Source organism: Puma concolor, chromosome B3 (genome assembly GCF_028749965.1).
Source record: "Puma concolor isolate L17-30 chromosome B3, mPumCon1.1.hap2, whole genome shotgun sequence".
Classification (NCBI taxonomy): Eukaryota; Metazoa; Chordata; class Mammalia; order Carnivora; family Felidae; genus Puma; species Puma concolor.
In genome coordinates, this window is record NC_141672.1 from 79546432 (window position 1) to 79564669 (window position 18238).

At 37.3% G+C, this 18238-nt stretch overlaps 2 protein-coding genes across 2 annotated transcripts in view; one reads left to right on the forward strand and one right to left on the reverse strand.

The window, feature by feature from the left end:
* CHRM5 (cholinergic receptor muscarinic 5) overlaps positions 1-11132 on the reverse strand; it is a 97056-nt gene extending 85924 nt beyond the window's left edge. Inside the window, exon 1 of the mRNA XM_025919584.2 lies at positions 10213-11132. The gene's annotated coding sequence lies outside the window, so the exon portion shown is untranslated. The remainder of the gene's footprint in view (positions 1-10212) is intronic.
* Positions 1-18238, forward strand: part of AVEN (apoptosis and caspase activation inhibitor) — a 211455-nt gene that overhangs the window by 73902 nt on the left and 119315 nt on the right. The gene's annotated exons all lie outside the window — the stretch shown is intronic.

Consider the following 18238-nt stretch of genomic DNA (forward strand, 5'->3'; position numbering starts at 1 on the left):
TATTAAATCCCTTCTGTGTAGGAGTGTGCCTGTCTGTCAGCTATACAGTATCATTTCTAAATAAGAATGTGCTGCTCCTGATGTCACTTTAAATCACATATCTACATGTTTGATAAGCTTGTGCCTTCTCTCTACTGTGCCTGGTTGCTATGAGCCATCATAGTTTACTATGGTGTCAGGCAAGATTCCCTAGAGTGCCAAATTACTGTTAGTTGAGTGAAGTTGGTGTCTTTTCCCCTCATTCTTCAGAACACAGTGTATAATGCACACTGTGAAAACAATCTTACATAGTATTTGGTCCAAATTTTTCACTTTTCCGATGGGAAAGCTGAGGCTTGTATAGATTGGGTTTTAACCTAAGGCTGTAGGTACTTGGAGATGAATTGCTCAGATAGGTATCTTTTCCATCTGTTCACAGATAGTGTAGTGCTTGGGTCATCCACTGAATTCAGTTTTTATTTCCGAAGGGAATTGAAGAGTTGATTCCCTCGGTGTTGTGTCCTTTGGGGCAAACTTTAATCAGAGTGGTATGTAGAGTGGAAGTGGAAGTGACTTTTTCAGAGTTTAAAATTGTGGATATTCTCGAGTATGTAGACCTTCCTAAACAGGTTCATGTAGGATGAAAAACGTGGAGGGTTGTATAAGCCAAAAGTTCCCACCTATCATCTGCTTTTTGGCCCATCTTGTTCTGCTACCCTTACTCCCTACTGTGGCCTGACATGGACATTTCTTTCTCCTCCTCCTCCTCCTTCTCCTTTCTTCCTCTTCTTTCTTCCTCTTCCTCTTCATTTGCTCTTGATAGAGTTGGGATTTGGGACTTCAGGGTAAAAGTGAATATTACTCCCCTGGGTTTTCTGTTTGTGATTTATTTATTTATTTTTTCAACGTTTATTTATTTTTGGGACAGAGAGAGACAGAGCATGAATGGGGGAGGGGCAGAGAGAGAGGGAGACACAGAATCAGAAACAGGCTCCAGGCTCTGAGCCATCAGCCCAGAGCCCGACGCGGGGCTCGAACTCACGGACCGCGAGATCGTGACCTGGCTGAAGTCAGACGCTTAACCGACTGCGCCACCCAGGCGCCCCTCTGTTTGTGATTTAAATCCTTCTAATGTTTCTTGAGTGTAGGACCCATGGGAAGGGAAAAAAAAACAGGCTGACTGCTGTTTTTCTCAGACACTGTAGGAACCAATCAGTATAATTTAATTTTCACTTCAGTATTTTTGTTTCCAATTTTAAAATAGATTTTTCTTTTAAAAGTTTTTTTAACGTTTATTTTTGAGAGAGACAGAGCATGAATGGGGGACAAGCAGAGAGAGAGGGAGACACAGAATCTGAAGCAGGCTCCCAGCTCTGAGCGGTCACCACAGAGCCTGACGGGGGGCTCCAACTCACGAACTGCTGATGATGACCTGAGCTGAAGTCGGACGCCCACCCGACTGAGCCACCCAGGTGCCCCATGTTTTCCTTTTCTTTTAAATGCCTCTAGATACCTCCTCTGTCTACAAAGGATCTGCCATAGTCTAGTACCACAACTTGTTCAGGGGGTGTTTAGGAAATACTATTGATACATATACACCACTTTATTTGGCGTGGCCAGTCTGCATTGGGTCTCTGCCTCCAAAAAAATTTCCTTCTCTCATCATAACTCTGATCCCTAGGTTTTTCTGGATCAGTTCATTTATAGGAGTGGTGACTTTTGAAATTATCTTTCTAATTTAAGCCTGGCTACTTTAACAGGGAGGACTAGGTTACCCCAAGATCGTATTATTGGAAACTTAGAGTATAATAGAGAACCTGTGATTCTCCATTTGTAGAAATAGTTGAAGAGTTTCAGTGGTGAGAATTTCACAGACATAGATCTAGAGAGGTAACGAGAAGGAAAATATGCCTGGACCCTTGTTTCTCTCAGAGCATCCTTGAGGAGGGAGAGCACACGGGAATTGTGCTCCGCGAGGCCACTGGGTTGGGCTACAGCAGCCTGTCAGTCTTCAGTTACATCGTCCTGAATGAAAGAACGTGAAGTTGGAATTTATTGTGATATGCAGTGGTTTATTTGCTTATAAACAAAGATAAGGGGAGAGTAGGAAGAGGTGATGAGGAGGGGAGGGTTTATTGGAATCTGTTGTATCTTTGGCATTTGTTGAAATGTCACTCAGATCATCTTTCTGTGGTAGCAGTATGTGAGCAACAGGCTCTTGGAAAGTGAGCCTGTTGGAGCTCGTTCTCAATGCTTATCCTGAAGGCACTGCTTCCCTGTCTTCACTGTAAGGAGTCCAGCCTCTGGGTTCCCTTTGTATGGAGTTATTATTGTGTTTTTTCTTGTTTTTTGTTTCTAAAAAGGAGAGCGGGTGAATTTTTCTGGCTGTCCTTAGAGTGAGGAGATGCACATTTTCAACCTTCTTAGCTCTTTGGTACCAACTTGAGCCAAAAATACATTTTTATTTATTTGTTTACTTTTTACAAGATGTTAACCTCGCTGTAAACAGTTTGTGTCTTTGTGAGTTTAGGTAGGTCTTTGCAACACAAGAAATCACTGGTGAGAACTGGTTTCCTTCTCAAGGAACCATGTAATATTGATAATTTTACTTCTATCCAGGATGTCACTACACCACAGGAACCTGGCACAGAGAGGGGTTGGGGAGGATATGGAAAAAGAAATCAGTCTATGGGTCTATCCTCTAGGACATTTGCTTCAAAAGTTTGACTGGGTATCTGAGGTGGGAAGGGTACATATTTCAAAAAAATGTCTTTGTCTCTGTCTTGGTATTTACACGAATGTAAAATTTTTATCAGGAAGATGGTTGTATAATTATGGCTACAAAAGTCCCGTCTCTTGACTTAAAAATCTTAATAAAGATGTATAAATGATAACTGGCTCCTGACATAGTTATCTCAAAGCATAAAGTTGTAAGGTTGTATTTTCTACTGGAGCTTTTCTTCTTTTTTTATAGAGGAGCCATAAAAATAATCTGATGCAAAAATGGCAAAAACTGATAATTGTTAAAACTAGGTGGTAAGTACATGGTTATTGGTCAACTGTTTGAAATAATTCATAATGAAATATTTTAAAATAAATAGAATCTCAAGAATATATTTCAAAATATTTTAAAGCATTTTAGGGGGAAAAGAGACATTGCTCACTTGGGAGGTTGGTTTCAGAATAAGAATCATTTGAGATTTTGGAATAATAGTTATAGAATTCCTTAGTAAATAAGAAATAGTTTTGGAGATGATCAATGAATAGAAACTAATAACATAACCAGTGGGTCACCATAATTGCATGTTTTTTGGGGGATAGAAAATATTGCTTCTCGAAAAGGAAAGGTTGCTTTATCCAATATACTCTGTTAGACATAACATTTAGTTATCCATGGTTTCTAGTTTAAATACTTGAGCTCTGTCTTACTCTCAAAGTCAAGTAAATTACAAGAGCCCACAAACCTGGAATTTAACTAAAGGAAACTAAGATGTTTAGCACAATGTTATAGGTGAAAGAATATTATGAATGGGGCCTCTTGGTATTTCCAACAATTAAAGTCTGTTGATTTCTCACACTGAATTGTGATTCCTATTATGACAAATTCTCATTGTTTCATTTCCATGCCTGCCTTCTTGACTGCAAATGATATAATTTTCTGAGATTTTGTTAATTTTAGTTGTTTCTGGGATATCTTAACCCAAATTATAGATGTTTGTTTATTTTACAAAGAACGGGAGAATGCATTTTTTGTTTTTCATTTATTTAATTAATTTTTTAAATAAACTTTATGCCCATTGCAGGGGGCGGGGGTTGTGAAACTCACGACCCCGAGATCAAGAGTCACATACTATGCCGGCTGAGACAGCCAGGTGCCCTAAATTATAGATGATGTTTAATCCTTGTTTATCTACTTGTAATTTATTTGAATCCTAGGTCTTGGTTGCTTGATCATTGTTGAGACAACAGAATGATTGAGTAGCATTCTGCATGTCTAACCAGCAGTGTTTTGCAACCTGTGCCCACTTGGGCTAGAAAAAGCTATTGCTTGACATAACTCAAATGAGGAGTTTTAGAGTATTGGGCAGTGTCTGTATGGAATCAAATACATGTGTTAAATTGGAGAATACCTTTGAAGATCCTCTAGATGGCAGAACAATTACAACAAACATACCTCAGGAGCTGCTCTAAGAAGTGTGGGGAGGGGAGAGTTTAGGAGACATGGGATGAGAAGGGGTCTTTCAGCTAGCAGGGCTCTGTGCTTTCTATCTGGACCCGATGAGGTTTTTACATGCTCTAGGTCTTGCTTTTTATGTGCTTTATGTCTTGATGTTTTATCTAAGATCTTGTTTGAAACAATGTAACACTGCTAAAGAAAATGATGGGATGTCAAAGCTCAAAAATATCTTGAGTTGTGTACCCAACATCAAACTGGATGTAATAAAGGCGTTCGTCCACATGCCCTGAGCATTTCTAGAGACTGTAACTGATTCCACCCCAACACACATGGTGATGAATTCTAGAACAATGCTGGCCTACCTGAATGCCTTCTTACTTTGATTTCTGTCATAGAGGATAATGTGCAGCATACTTTGGAAGAGATCACCATTGTTGACATAGATTTAACAGATCAATCATGATGATACCATGGCTCTCAAACTTGAAGGAAATTTGACTTAGATACTTGTATAGATTTATTCCTCATGCCCAGAGAATGCAAAATAGACGAAAGATATTTAAGTATGTCACTTCCTCCATTCTCATCTTTGAATGAATCAGAAAACTGACTGTATCTCTTCAATTTCTCTTGTAAAGTGCTTATCCAGATTCTTCTGTAATCACTTTTTGCTAGCAAGGCCAATTTAGATCCTTTTGAACAATTGATGAAGTTCTAGATCATAGCATGGTATGGCAAATTTAATTTCCCAGAAAAAGTATAGGGGATAAATTCACAATCCTGTATTTGTAGCCCTCATGGTCTCATGTAGTATACTTAACAGACCAGATCTGTTTGTAGCTATTATTTCAGAATCACTGCTCCAAAATGTTCCCAACATGGAGACTTTTCTGTATTTGTCCTATTTTCTCATTACCAGTGAAGCTGGGATATATTTTAGAATCATCATTCATCCCCCTTTTTGATGAAATTATACTTGAGGATGTATTAAGGTACATTTTCACATTCATTTAACAAAGCTATTGAGTAACTAGTTCTGTGCTTTCCTTGGGAATAATGAAACGTATGAGATGTGGTCCTCATCCTTGAGGTCGTCACCCAGGAGGGTGCAGAATTAGCAGACAAGATAAATATATACATAGATTTTTAAAAAATGTTTCTTTATTTTTGAGAGAGAGAGAGAGAGAGAGAGAGAGAGAGAGAGAGAGCATGAGTGAGGGAGGGGCAGGGCGAGAGCGAGACACAGAATCTGAAGCAGGCTCCAGGCTCTGAGCTGTCAGCACAGAGCCTGACGCAGGGCTCGAATTCGCACACTGTGAGATCATGACCTGAGCTGAAGTCAGACACTTAACCAACTGAGCCACCCACGCACCCCTATATAGATTTTCAATGCAATGTAACGGTATTATAAAAGAGGTGTTACCGGAAGTGCTGTGGAAGTTCCTGGACAGCTCTTCTGTAGGTATTACCACAGGTTACCCACAATTAGTGCATGCAGAGGACTGTGTCCTTATGGCACAGATGAAGGAAGACCTGTAGTGGATGAAGGCTTGGACTAGAACCATGTTATGTTCTAAGCCTGATAGATGGAGATTTTGCACCAACCAGCATATTTGGGCTGTTGCACCAAGAAAATTCTGTAGACAGCTAAACGTCTTTATTGGAATAATTGAACTGGAAGCTGACTTTTACTAGTCAAAGCACATTATTTAATGCAACCTGTATATAGTGATAAACAATAAACTGGAAGGCCTGGTGTATTCTGATGACAACAGTGTAACCTCAAACTATGAGGTTTATAAAAGTAATGTTTTCTGATTGATCTGGATTCTTGAGTTATTTTGCTAATGCCTCCAGTGCCATGTGAAACATGGAGGATGGCAGGATCGTCAAACAACTGTTGATAATAAACTGGTAGTAATTAGCCAGTATATAGGACTGGATAAATGCTTTAATAATTCTCGAATATACCATTGTTTCAAGCAAACTGTAACCGTAGGTAACAAATGTCAGTTTGGCTTGTAATTATTTATGGAGTTCTTATTATTTTTAACATAGAATCTTTATATAGGCTCTGAATCTAGGAATCTAAGACACCCGTGACTGATATTTTGCACCAGGGCTATTGCAACTCATCAAAGGATAAACTACATGTGTTCAGTGAGTTGTGCTTTGTCCTTTGCAGCTAGAGCTGCCTAAGAGATACAGGAGAGATGGTCTGTATATGTGTGTGTGTTTGTAAGAGGAGCTCTCATGTTTCTTCTTTGTTGAACCCTAACTCCCAACTCATTTTTGCAAATTTTTGGTGACGACTTTGATAGAACACAGTCATTCTCCTTATTAAAGAGATATTCCTTTTATTTTATGAGTTAATATTTTCTTAAAAAAATTTTTTTATATATTTTTATTTATTTTTGAGACAGAGAGAGAGCATGAGCAGGGGAGGGGCAGAGAGAGAGGGAGACACAGAATCCGAAGCGGGCTCCAGGCTCTGAGCTGTCAGCACAGAGCCCGACGTGGGGTTTGAACTCACGGAGTGTGAGATCGTGACCTGAGCTGAAGTCGGATGCTCAACCGACTGAGCCACCCAGGCGCCCCGAGTTAATATTTTCTTAATTAGTGTTCTTAAGGAACCCCCATGTTATCATGTTAGTTCATATGCTATACACTCATTAATTTAAGTCATGGGATCACTATAATTTAGGAGTCCCTTTCTCATTTGGAGAAATTCATTCCTATTTTGGGAGTATTGATAATGTTCTCAATTTCCTGAGTAGCATCAGTATTTCTCTTGGGACCAGCGTGAAATTTTGCACCAATTCCTCTATGTTCTTTTTCCATTATTGTCTGACTGTTGACTGGTACTTTCCTCCCTTCCGTTTTGTCATCTGTGAGTTTTATTAACACGGTGTTTACTCCCTCTTTTAAATGATTAATGAAGTAAACTGTGAAATGGCGCTTTTATCTTTAATAGTTGATGCTGTACAAGTGACAAATGCAATGAAAGCATCCTTCTCTCATTCAGTTCCTGTCGTGCGTCTCTTTAGTGTCTCTGTGACATGACTTGAAATGACACTGCTCGTGTCTCTTTTGCAGCTAGTTCACACTGAAAGGATATAATCTTCTGTTTGATATCACAGCCACTTCTCCAGCTACAGACTGTGATGTCACAAACCAAAGATTATTCTCTCTCAGCAGGAAGAAGCTGGAGAGGAGATGAATCTCCATGATGAACCATCATCCTTATTCAAATTTGGTCATTTCATAAAATTAACCACAATGAGGAGCAAATATACTGGCTAGTTGAATTATCCTTTTGCCTTAAGCTTGAAAAACTTTACCATTATACTGGAATGAGAGAAATTCTTTCAAAAATTCTAAGTAAAAATTTGGGAGTTATAATAATGCAGGTATCTGTAAATACCTTTTTATGGAGTTTAAAAAATGTTATGTAGTGCCAGACCCTTTGAGTTAGAGGTTGACACGTGAAAATGAATTTTAAGTATGTTTCTAATTTCAGATGCAAAATTATATTGCTTATTGTTTCAGGCAAAAATGACATACCAGTCTAAAAAAAGTCAACCAAGGCACTAAATGGATATACTTTATTTTGACCTATGTGCCTACTTTTATTTTCTCATGGTTTAAGCAAAAAGTTTATAACTTTTGGATGATTTGAAATGAGCAGAATCTATGGGTATAGTGGTAGATATCATTGTAAGGATATGGTAGCCAGAATATTTGCTTCATTTCTATGAAAGAATCCAATATTACATAATCATATTACTTTTATGATACTTTTATATAATACGTGGACATAAAATACATTCTGAATTACACAGACGCAAGTAGGCAACCACTGAATACTTCCCAAGAATGTTCAAAATCTCTTTAAGTCTTAAATGTATCAACACAAGGGAAAAACTCCCATAAATAAACCAAATCTTCAGGTACTAACATAAAATTCCTTTTCCATCTGTACTCATGAGATACTGAAGTGGAAGCAATTTTCAGTGTTACAAATGATGTGTTAAAAGGTAGTTAATGTTTTTTATTCACTTTTTCACTAAAATGAAGATGAAAATGTAGATTATCCCAAATTGCTGTAGATTTTTTTTTGAAAGCTGTTATTTAAATCTCAGTAATTATTATTCAGAATGAATCATTATGGAGAAAAAAAACCCCTTGATTTAGATGGGAAAGAAAATGAAGAGAAATTGGGACAGATGCTTACAAGGGCTACAGAAGACGAGGGTCATGTCTGTTTACCCATCACCATCATCAAAGTCATGGAAGCAAAAAGTCCCTGAACTAGTGTAGATCAATAATGAGTAAATAAAATCTAGGAAACTTCACAAGAATAATTTTATGCCCCATTCAGTTCTGTTTATTGGAAGCAAATTGTTTGAGCATAATAGTGTTTATCTTATGTTTTGCCCAAGTTAATTAAAAAACCCCCAAAACCTTATTTATGAGTTGAACTAATGATATTTTTCATTTACAAAAGGTAGGCATATTTTCAAAGCATGTCAGTTTGCAAAATAGGATATTATAATAAGGAGAAAAAAGATGCAAAGAATCCTTAAGGATTCAGGTAAGTCTGGATGTAGGTAAAAAACAATATTTTTAGTTAGGGCTGGTATACCAAGGAAGTCATTTGAAATTTCTAAAATAAAGATTTTTCTGTGAGATAAATTGGTGCATTATACCACGACTGCTTGTACATAAGTTTCTGCTTTCCTTTGGTACTAGAAAATGATAAGTAAATTTCTGTAATGACTTCAGATGCAAATGATGATACTTAAGGTTCTTTAAAGACTGTTTTGAAAAGAGTGAAAGTATCATGTAATTCACTCTACTAATTAAAGCTCTGAAAAAAGGAAAGAATTTAGTGAAATGGAAGAGAAATTCAAATTTGACTTCAAAAAAATTTTTTTGGCAGGTACTGCATAATTACCTCTGATAACTTTCCTTGTATCATCAGATCATTTCTATTGTTAGGTGTGATTTGCTTTTATTGTTTCCCTTATCTCTTGTCTTCGAAGATAATAGAACTGTATTATTTATTTTAGGGTTTCTTTATGAAAAGATTAAGCTTTGAACTTTTACTATTGAATTTATATGCAAACCAATATAGTTGAATTTTGCCTAAAAATCTATGTAGGGAATTAAAATTCTGACTGTCCTGTTTTGTGTGTGTGTGTGTGTGTGTGTGTGTGTGTGTGTGTGTGTTTAAAAAATATATATATATATATAAGATAGTCTCTCTAGAAGTCTCATTATGGAGTGATTTCTAGGGAATTTCGAAAAGGCACTTGGACCTTTTAAAATTCTTTGGCTCCAATAGTTCTTTACATTTTGCTGTTTGGACCATTGATCTGAGGTAAAGCTTTTGTGGTACTAAGACACCAGACATCTTTTTGTTCTGTTGTTAAATCAGAAAAATGTCCTTATTTAGTCTGTTAACACAGATATGCCCAGTACTGTTACTGTTAGGGTATGAATATCATTGTACTGTGGTGCTGCCTTTTAGTTTGCTAGAGATTGTTTTTCTCGAGTGTGAATGAGAGTGACATCACACCTTTTTTTTTTTCTGTAATGATAAAAATCAGTTCTTGAGCTTTCTTCTTTTGCATTAATAGAAATATTAAAAATGCGTTAATTTTTGTTTTACCAAGTGCCCTGGGAATCAAATTTCATTTGAATATGTTTGGTATATAGCATCTGTGAATGGCTCTCGTGCCCCATTCAGGGTTCTCTTCATGCATGTTTTTCAAGCTATTAAATAAAACAAAACTGGGATTTTAAAAATGAAGACAAAGATGGGACATGTCCAATGAAAAATGAATGAGATTTTGGGGATGTTTTTATCTAGTTACGAATGAGTAGTTTATGCAGCATAAGTAAAAGCAAGTGTTTACCTCACAAGGCTTAAATCTGCATAAAGCTTAAGGGAAGGTCGCATGAAATTCAAATCTAGTGGCTCTTGCACAGCATTCAGCAGGTTCAGTTTCAGTAGTCAGGATAGAAAGTAATGTTATAAAATTAGATCTTACCTGGCAGTGGTGTGTGTGAAGCCCAATAATCTAATTCTGGCTGGAAATAGTAAGCTTCGGTACCTGAAATGCCTTCTCTACTTGGCTTGCGTGTTTTCGTTCACCACTGTGTTTTATTTCATGCAGTGTCTGTCTGTCTGTATTCCTGGTAATCCTGTAGCATTAGGGCAGCACGAAATAGATGAAGATTCCACTTGAATAGGATTATAGAGAAAGGGGGCGAGTTTTGCCTTTCTTTATCCGGTAACGGCAGTTGATCTGACCACAGACAACTTGAGCGTTCAGAACTTATTAAAAATTCATTGAATGTTTCAGCAGTGAGAAATCCAGGGTCCTTGTACAGATGTTTTTACCTTCTGGAAAAGTTCTGCTGTCCATATTTCAGCATTACACGTGCCCCCGGATCAAGTTGCTTTAAAAAAATCACTTGGACTGGATCTCTCTCGGATCTTCTCTTGCATTGTCTTGCTTTCCTTGTGTTCCCCTTTACCAACTTTTCAGTCCACTGGCTTCCTTTTTGTAGAGGATAAGGGGGTCTCTTCTGTCTTCCTTGTGCCTCTGCAACACATAGTTCTGGGACACTGTTTTGTGAATAGCGAGGGGAAAATCCGAAGAAGGTATGGCTTTATCATCCCTCTGGACAGTGAGCATACTTGGCATGAATGAAGAGCTGATAGGAGCTATTCAAACCAGACAGCAAACTGATGGGATGACGCTTTCATACATAATAAACCCATTAATTACTTCTCCTGATGGACAGCAGTATGCCCTGAAAGGAAAAGAGGAAGGAGCCGATGATCATATTCAGTTTGATAGGTGCTCTCTGAGCAGCCTGTCATTGTGAAGAGAATCCAGGAAGAGCTGCAGCTCTGGAATGTGATCAGGTAGAATGGGCAAGAGTTGTTTTGACAGGCAGTTAAGTGACGAATTTGGGGAGGAAAAAAAGAGCTGAGCAAAGAGGGAGCTGGAATAATGTTCCAAAATGCTGGTGAAAATGTTCATTGTTTTCCTCCTGTTCATCCTTTTGGCTGGAAGAAAGTACTCTATTTTACCTTTGCATTATTTGCAGAAATTCCGCTGAGCTGTTTTCTCATAATCTAGTTTTCTCTAAAGAAGGAACATAATTTTAAAAAATCCCATGGGATAGAAAAATATATTGTGAGTTTTAAAAATTTGTAGCAGGGAAAAGGCTGCTTTTTTGTGAAAAGGCACACCTGTTTTTACATGTCTTTTGGGCACATGCATTTTGTTGCTTTGGAATAGAACATTATGAGTCATCACTTAGTATAAAATTTTAGCAGGGTGTTTATTTAAAAATATTATATGGAATTCTGAGGAGCTGTATAAAAGAATAGATCTAAAGAGTGTCAGTTTTATAATTTTTGTACTTCATTTTTTAAATAAAACAGGATTTTTTTCCTTTTCCTACCTTTTCATAGAGTCCTTTCAGGGGTGTTTCGGGACAATAAATGCTTTTTAAATGTTTTTTAAAATTATTAAAAACTTCACCTTACACAAAAGTGTGAAAAAATAATGTATGAACTTCCATCAACCCATTACCTGGATTCAACAATTACCGAGTTCTTGCCATGTTAGCTTCATTTAACTTTTTTTTCTTAGTTGAAACATTTTAAAGCAAATCTCATTCCATCCTTACATACATTAGCATGTATGGACACCTCACATAACCACTGTTCCGTTATCACACCTAATAGTAATTATAATGAACGGTAGTTAATAATGAGGTTAATTGTTAATAATTCTTCGGGGTCATATGATATCCGGCCTGTTTCAGATTTCTCCTGTCTCAGAGATGGTGTCTTGACCAGGTTTTTTTTTTTTTTTTTTGAATTAGAATCTAGGCAGGGTCCATATATTATATTTAGTTGTTAGGCATTAGAATTTTAAACACTAATTTAGATCACATGTAACGAAGAAATAAAATTTAGTTTTATAGCAGTCTTCTATGCACATTTATAATAGGAATATCTAGATAAGAGAACATATCTCCAGAATATTTTCTTGAACTCTTGCCCACTTAACATTATGCACGGTAATGATAGCTGAAAAGGAATGTAATTTTCTGTGGTTATGACTAGCTGTTGGTTAGGTTCATTACTCTGCAGGTTTTTCATGATTTGTTCTGGAGTATGAGGTCTAAAATTCTGCTCCAAGCTATTGAGTCTATCTTTTAGGCTGGGCAAATTCAATCAAATTCCAGGGTCAGTTCTACTTAATTGCTGAAAAAGACCATCTTGCTTATTTACCTTATCAAACACAGTAGAACATTGTTGTAATAAATACTCCCAAGTTTCAAACCCCTGATTATTAAACCAAGTTTCAACATTTGAATGTGACTTAGAGTTCTGTGAAGATCTAAAAATAGAGAAGTAAAAATCAAATGGGCCATTGTGTTGATGAGAACCAGTGACTCTAATATTATATAATTATATATAATTATATAAATTGTTTTATAATTTTTCTCATAATATCAGGTTTTTCCTTTAGTATGAATTTTTATTTTCCTGTAAGACTGGAACTCCCAGCTCCTTTTTGAAAATGCAGAGCATTTGGCGGTCTACTTGCGTTTTCCTGGAATGTAGTAACATAAGTTCCTGAAATAATGTGTGGGGCACTGTACCCCACTGAAATTGGTTCTCATTCGGATTCTCTGTTTCTCTCTGATCCCACCCATTCTTCCTCTGTCTCCATCTTTTAAATTGGCTAGATGAATGAGAATGGGGAAGGTGAAATATGGGGAGCCATTGAATGGGCGTGGATGGAACTTCTACCTAGGCTCAAAGTCACTATCGAGGACCATGCTTCCAGTTCTGTGGAAGCCTATAGAATAATACTGCTCTCCAAAGGCTCTGTCTCCTGCTGCATATCATGTTATGACATGATTGTTTGGCAGCTTTGTGTAACACTTTCTTATATTCTCAAACAATCCCTTTGGAAGCCTTGTCCTTACTTAAATGTTGCTGAACAAGCAGTATACGTGTTTTATTACCTACCTATGTGCTTTATTGAAAGTTTGTGAAAGAGTTACTATGACCATTATATACAAATAAACTAAAGGAAAAAGGCTTCTTTTTCCTAAGCCATTTCTGTAATTTTCCCCCTTGATCATTTATAATGCAATACCAATATTAGGTGGCATTTTACAAATATGCAGTTTTTACTATAGAACGCTGTATAATTGGTGACAGAGTGGCTATAGAGGGAACTAGACTAATAGATTAGGAGTATATTTTGGGTATAAGTCCTCACTCTATTTCCAATCATTATTTCCCAGTGCACTAACTATAAACTGAATTAATAGGAAAACAGTGACTCAGGCAGTGACCCTGTAGAGTTCCGAACCAAAGAAATAGGTGCACCTCAGCCATTGTGTGAATCCTTTTTTCCAAAAGCATGGAGTTGTTCCTGTGAATAGTATTATTCAGAGATCTAATTTGTCAAGTAGCTAGTTGGGCAGGTGGCTTGTCTCTCATTGTCCCCCACCCCCATATGAGGGGAAGGAGGGAAAGTCTCAGAAAAATGAACTTGACGTTCTTTCTGATGCATATAATAAAGCACAGGTTTTGTTGTTGTTCAGATGTCTCAGTTCCCATCTCCCATTTTGCAACTGCCTTATTCTCATATTTGATCTAAACTCCCATTTCTGTTATGAAGTTGACCAGACAACTTAGAAGTTTCATAGGCTTTATAGATTTTTAAAACACTTTATGTATAATAAGATTAATGCTTATTTTCCTCCTCAAAATTCTTCCTTGCATGAACATTTGGTCCACACCTAGAAGTGTGGTCATAGGTGATCTTGAGCCTTCGCAAAACTATAACAGCTTTTATAAGGAAAAAGAAAAAACAGTCCCCTCTTTATGTTCTCCAGTTCTTAAGCGAGTGGGATTTGTGGTTAAAGATTTCTTCTGTAGCAACTACCTATTTTTAGGGCAGTTTAAATATTCATAATCTCAACTGAGTGTGATTATTTTTCAGTTAATAAACCAAGAAAAAAAGTTGTGCTTTAAGGGAGTATTGTAGAATCATGCAAGCTCTTTCTAGAATACATATATTTTCTTGTTGCTTTAGTGAAAGACATCAAGTCTTTGTTGGCTTACCTGGGTCATTCTAGATCATTCTAGCCTGTAAAAACTAACAACTACTTCCTAGCTCGTTACTGGATACATGACAGTGCTCTAGGTCCTTAGAATGTTCAGTGCACCTACTTTCACAGCTTTGATGCAGACTGTTGTTTGTTTTATAAAGGAGGAAACTGAGATGTGGAGAGCTTAAGTAACTTAAGTTGACTTAGCTAGTAAGATATTGAACTGTGATATGAATCCAGGCAAGGTAGTTCCAGAGCCCAGAATCCAGAGAGATTCCAAACTGAGAAAAAAAGATGATGGAGCTCTTCCCTTCGAGTGTGAGACTCCTAGCAGAATTTTGAAAGAGTGGTGGCTCTGGCATCACCAACCTTCTACCACAATGAGATCTGCAGATTCAGGGGTACCTGATGACTGGCAGATGATCCTACAAATTGACTATCTTTGAGAAAAAGATACTGAGTTTAATATAGAATGAATGTTTCCTTCTTTTCTTCCATGCTAAGAGTTTATAAAGGGGTGGTTTTTTCTTTGATTCTGTTCTTTCATAGTCTCTCAAGTAGATATGCTTTAGAACACTAGTCATTTAAGTTTAAATTAAAAAAAAATGTTAAGTACATGTGATGTTAGGAGAGGATGTGAACCAGACTTGTTGGTACTCTACTATAAAATTATTAGGAAACCATTGCTTTCTTCAGATGTATCTCATCCAGATAAATGGATTCCATTTTTATCTTCTTTTATTTTATTTAAAAAAAATGTTTATTTACCTTTGAGAAAAGGAGGGGCAAAGAGAGAGGAGGGACAGAGGATCCGAAGCAGGCTGCACGCTGACAACAGCACGATGCGGAGCTCGAACTCAGGAACTGAGAGATCATGACTTGAGCTGAAGTCGGATGCTTAACCAACTGAGCCACCCAGGCGCCCCTCCATTTTTATCTTCTTATTTGGAGTTTTAAAAATGTCTCCTTTTTACACTTCTTTAGTTCATTGCTTTACCAGAGCATTCCCCTGTTTCACTCAGCTAAGGCCTTCACCTGTGTCCTAGTTTGGCCCTTTCCAGTCCGCCCTTCAGATTTTAACTTCTCCTAATGAACTGTAGACCACCACTAGAGGTCTCCAGACCTCACTTTAGAAAGCTCTGATTTTGTAAATTAAACAATAAATACATTAAAATGTTTCAAAAATAAATAAAAATAAAAAATAAAACTCCCCAAAAGTAAAAAAAAAAAAAAAAAGAAAGAAAGAAAGAAAGAAAGAAAGAAAGAAACCTCTGATTTTATAGGCACAACCCAGTAAGTGGAATAAATATGTTCCCTGGGAGATTAGTTACTGGTATTTCCCCTTAAATACTAATTAAGTGCTTCTATGTTCTAGGTTCTAGGTTATGCTATGTTCTGAGGGTAGATTAAGAAAATGGTAAGGTCTCCCCCCTAGAGAACCCTGCAGTCTACTGGAGACACTGAAGTGTGAGCATAACGGCCACAAAACTGCATGTTAGGCATGGCCACATCACATACTTTTAGATCCCTATTACCAGAATCCTTCAGATTTCTAGGTTTATCAAAGTGCCACTAACGCTCTTGAGCTTTCCTGTAGCTCTTCATCTATACTGAGATCACTTCTGCTTTCTTGATCAAGCCCGCTGATGTGTCTTCATCAATATGGCAGGGAGCCATTCTCTGGGACAGTAGGATTATTTGGGTAGGCTCTGGTTTTTGTTTTCTGATGCCCTTCTCAGCAGCTCTATGCATCTGATCTTTAGGGAAAAATTTCATACAAGAGTCCCCTTCTCCCAATCCCAGGGAACAAAGCAAGCCCCATAACTTAGAGCCTTCTGTATCCATTTTCCTTTACTAGAGAAATTTTTTAGAAAGGGTCTGTGTCCCATTTTCATCCCTGGTATGTTAGGGATATTTAAATAGAGAAGTGTCTCATAGTAACATGCTTACTAGTAATATGCTTATAGACATATTGTGAATGATCCATGAAAAACTCCTAGCAAAGTGCCTGGGACATCGCTGGCAAGTGTTAAATAAATGTTGGCAGTTGTCGTTATTATTATTATGGAACTTAATTTAATTTTAGTGCTGGAGGGGACTTTGAAGATAATGTAGTCCAACCACCCATTTTACACAGTAACTTTTAGTGCTATTTTCTTTTTCATACAAAACAGTGGAGCTGTTTGGAGTGGTTTTCTCTTATGTAGTGCTATCTGTTTTATATTAGGAAGACCCAAATTTTGGTTCAGTCGTTATCAGCTTAATGGCTATACTAGTTCATAATGATTTTTACGTGGGTATTTTGAAATAAATAGCAATTGTGAATTTTAAAAGAAGTTAAGGGTGAAATTGGAGAAGCATTAAACAAAATAAAATCCTGGCAATTTGTTAGCCTTTCTTCTGTAACAATGTTCCAGAGGGAGTTGTGAACATTATAGATTAGTGACCTTCTGGATGGCAGATCTATTTTTTTTTAAAGTGTAGAATACTTGAATACTTAGGTGAACAATTATAGAAGAGAAGGTAGCTTGATTTTAGACATAAATAACTATATGGATGACTAGAAACAAGTGGGTTATATTTTATTAGATTTAAAAATATATTTGGACAAAGTTCACACCTTAAATTCTATTTTAAAAACCTGAATAAACACTAACTATATAAGTAATCTTGGGGACCTTTATGTGAATAGGTCATTTGTCTGAGCCAATAACAAAACTATAGGAATAGATATCATTTCTTGGAATGGAGGAACTTTGGGCATTCTCTACAAGTTGAGACCATTTTCATGCAATGTTTGTTTGTTTGTTTGTTTGTTTTTTAATTATTTGAAAGACAGAGGTAAAAGATGGGTCCCGGGACTGGGTTAATAATATATAAAACTGCCTGGGATAAATTCTAGTTTAGAGCTCTATGAGTTAGAAGTGGTAGATGCATTTTAATGTAGGCATGAATAAGTGAAAATAATCTCGATCATGACTATGTGATGTTATGCAGAAAGATAAGGGGGAAATTAAAGGTTTTAAGCAAGGGCATGCCATGATTTGCTTTGTTTAAAATTTTTTTATATGTTTATTTATTTTTGAGAGAGAGAGAGACAGAGAGAGAGAGAGAGAGAAAGAGAGAGAGAGAATGAGCAGGGGAGGGGCAGAGAGAGAGAGGAAGACACGGAATTTGAAGCAGGCTCCAGGCTCTGAACTGTTAGCACAGAGCTGGATGCAGGGCTTGAACTCAAACTGCAAGATCATGACCTGAGCTGAAGGTGAATGCTTAACCAACTGAGCCACCCAGGTGCCCCTGATTTGCTATGTTTTTAAAAGATCTCTCTTGAGTCCTGTGTACCATGGTAAGAAATTAAGAAATTGGTAGAGTAGTAAGGAGCTTATTGTAATGGTCTAGGCAAAATATGATGGTTCCTATCTTAGCTTGGGCTGCTATACCAAAATACCATAAACTGGTGGTTTAATCAACAGGCATTTGTTAATCATAGTCCTGGAGGCTGGGAAGTCCAAGATCAGGGTGCCGGCATGGTCAGGTTCTGGTGAGGACTCTCTTCCTGGCTTGCCGATGTCTGCCTTCTTGCTGTGTCCTCACATAGCAGAGAGAAGGATGTTCAGGTTTCTTCTGGGGTCTCCAGTGTCATGAGCTACCCCTTCCCCAGGCTCTACCTCCTACGCTTATCACACTGTGGGGTTAGGGACTCAACATAAGAATTTTGGTGGTGCACAAACAGTCTGTGACCTAGACTAAGGTAGTAACAATGGAAAAGTAACAGAGTGGACAGAATAGAGGAAAATTTTGGAGGTGTAAAAGGTAGAACTTGCTGATGAATTCGGTGTCTGGGTTTGATGGAGAATGAAGGGTTGAGAATGACTCTCAAAAGTCTGCTTCAGTAAGAGGATGAAGTAAGTGGGTGGA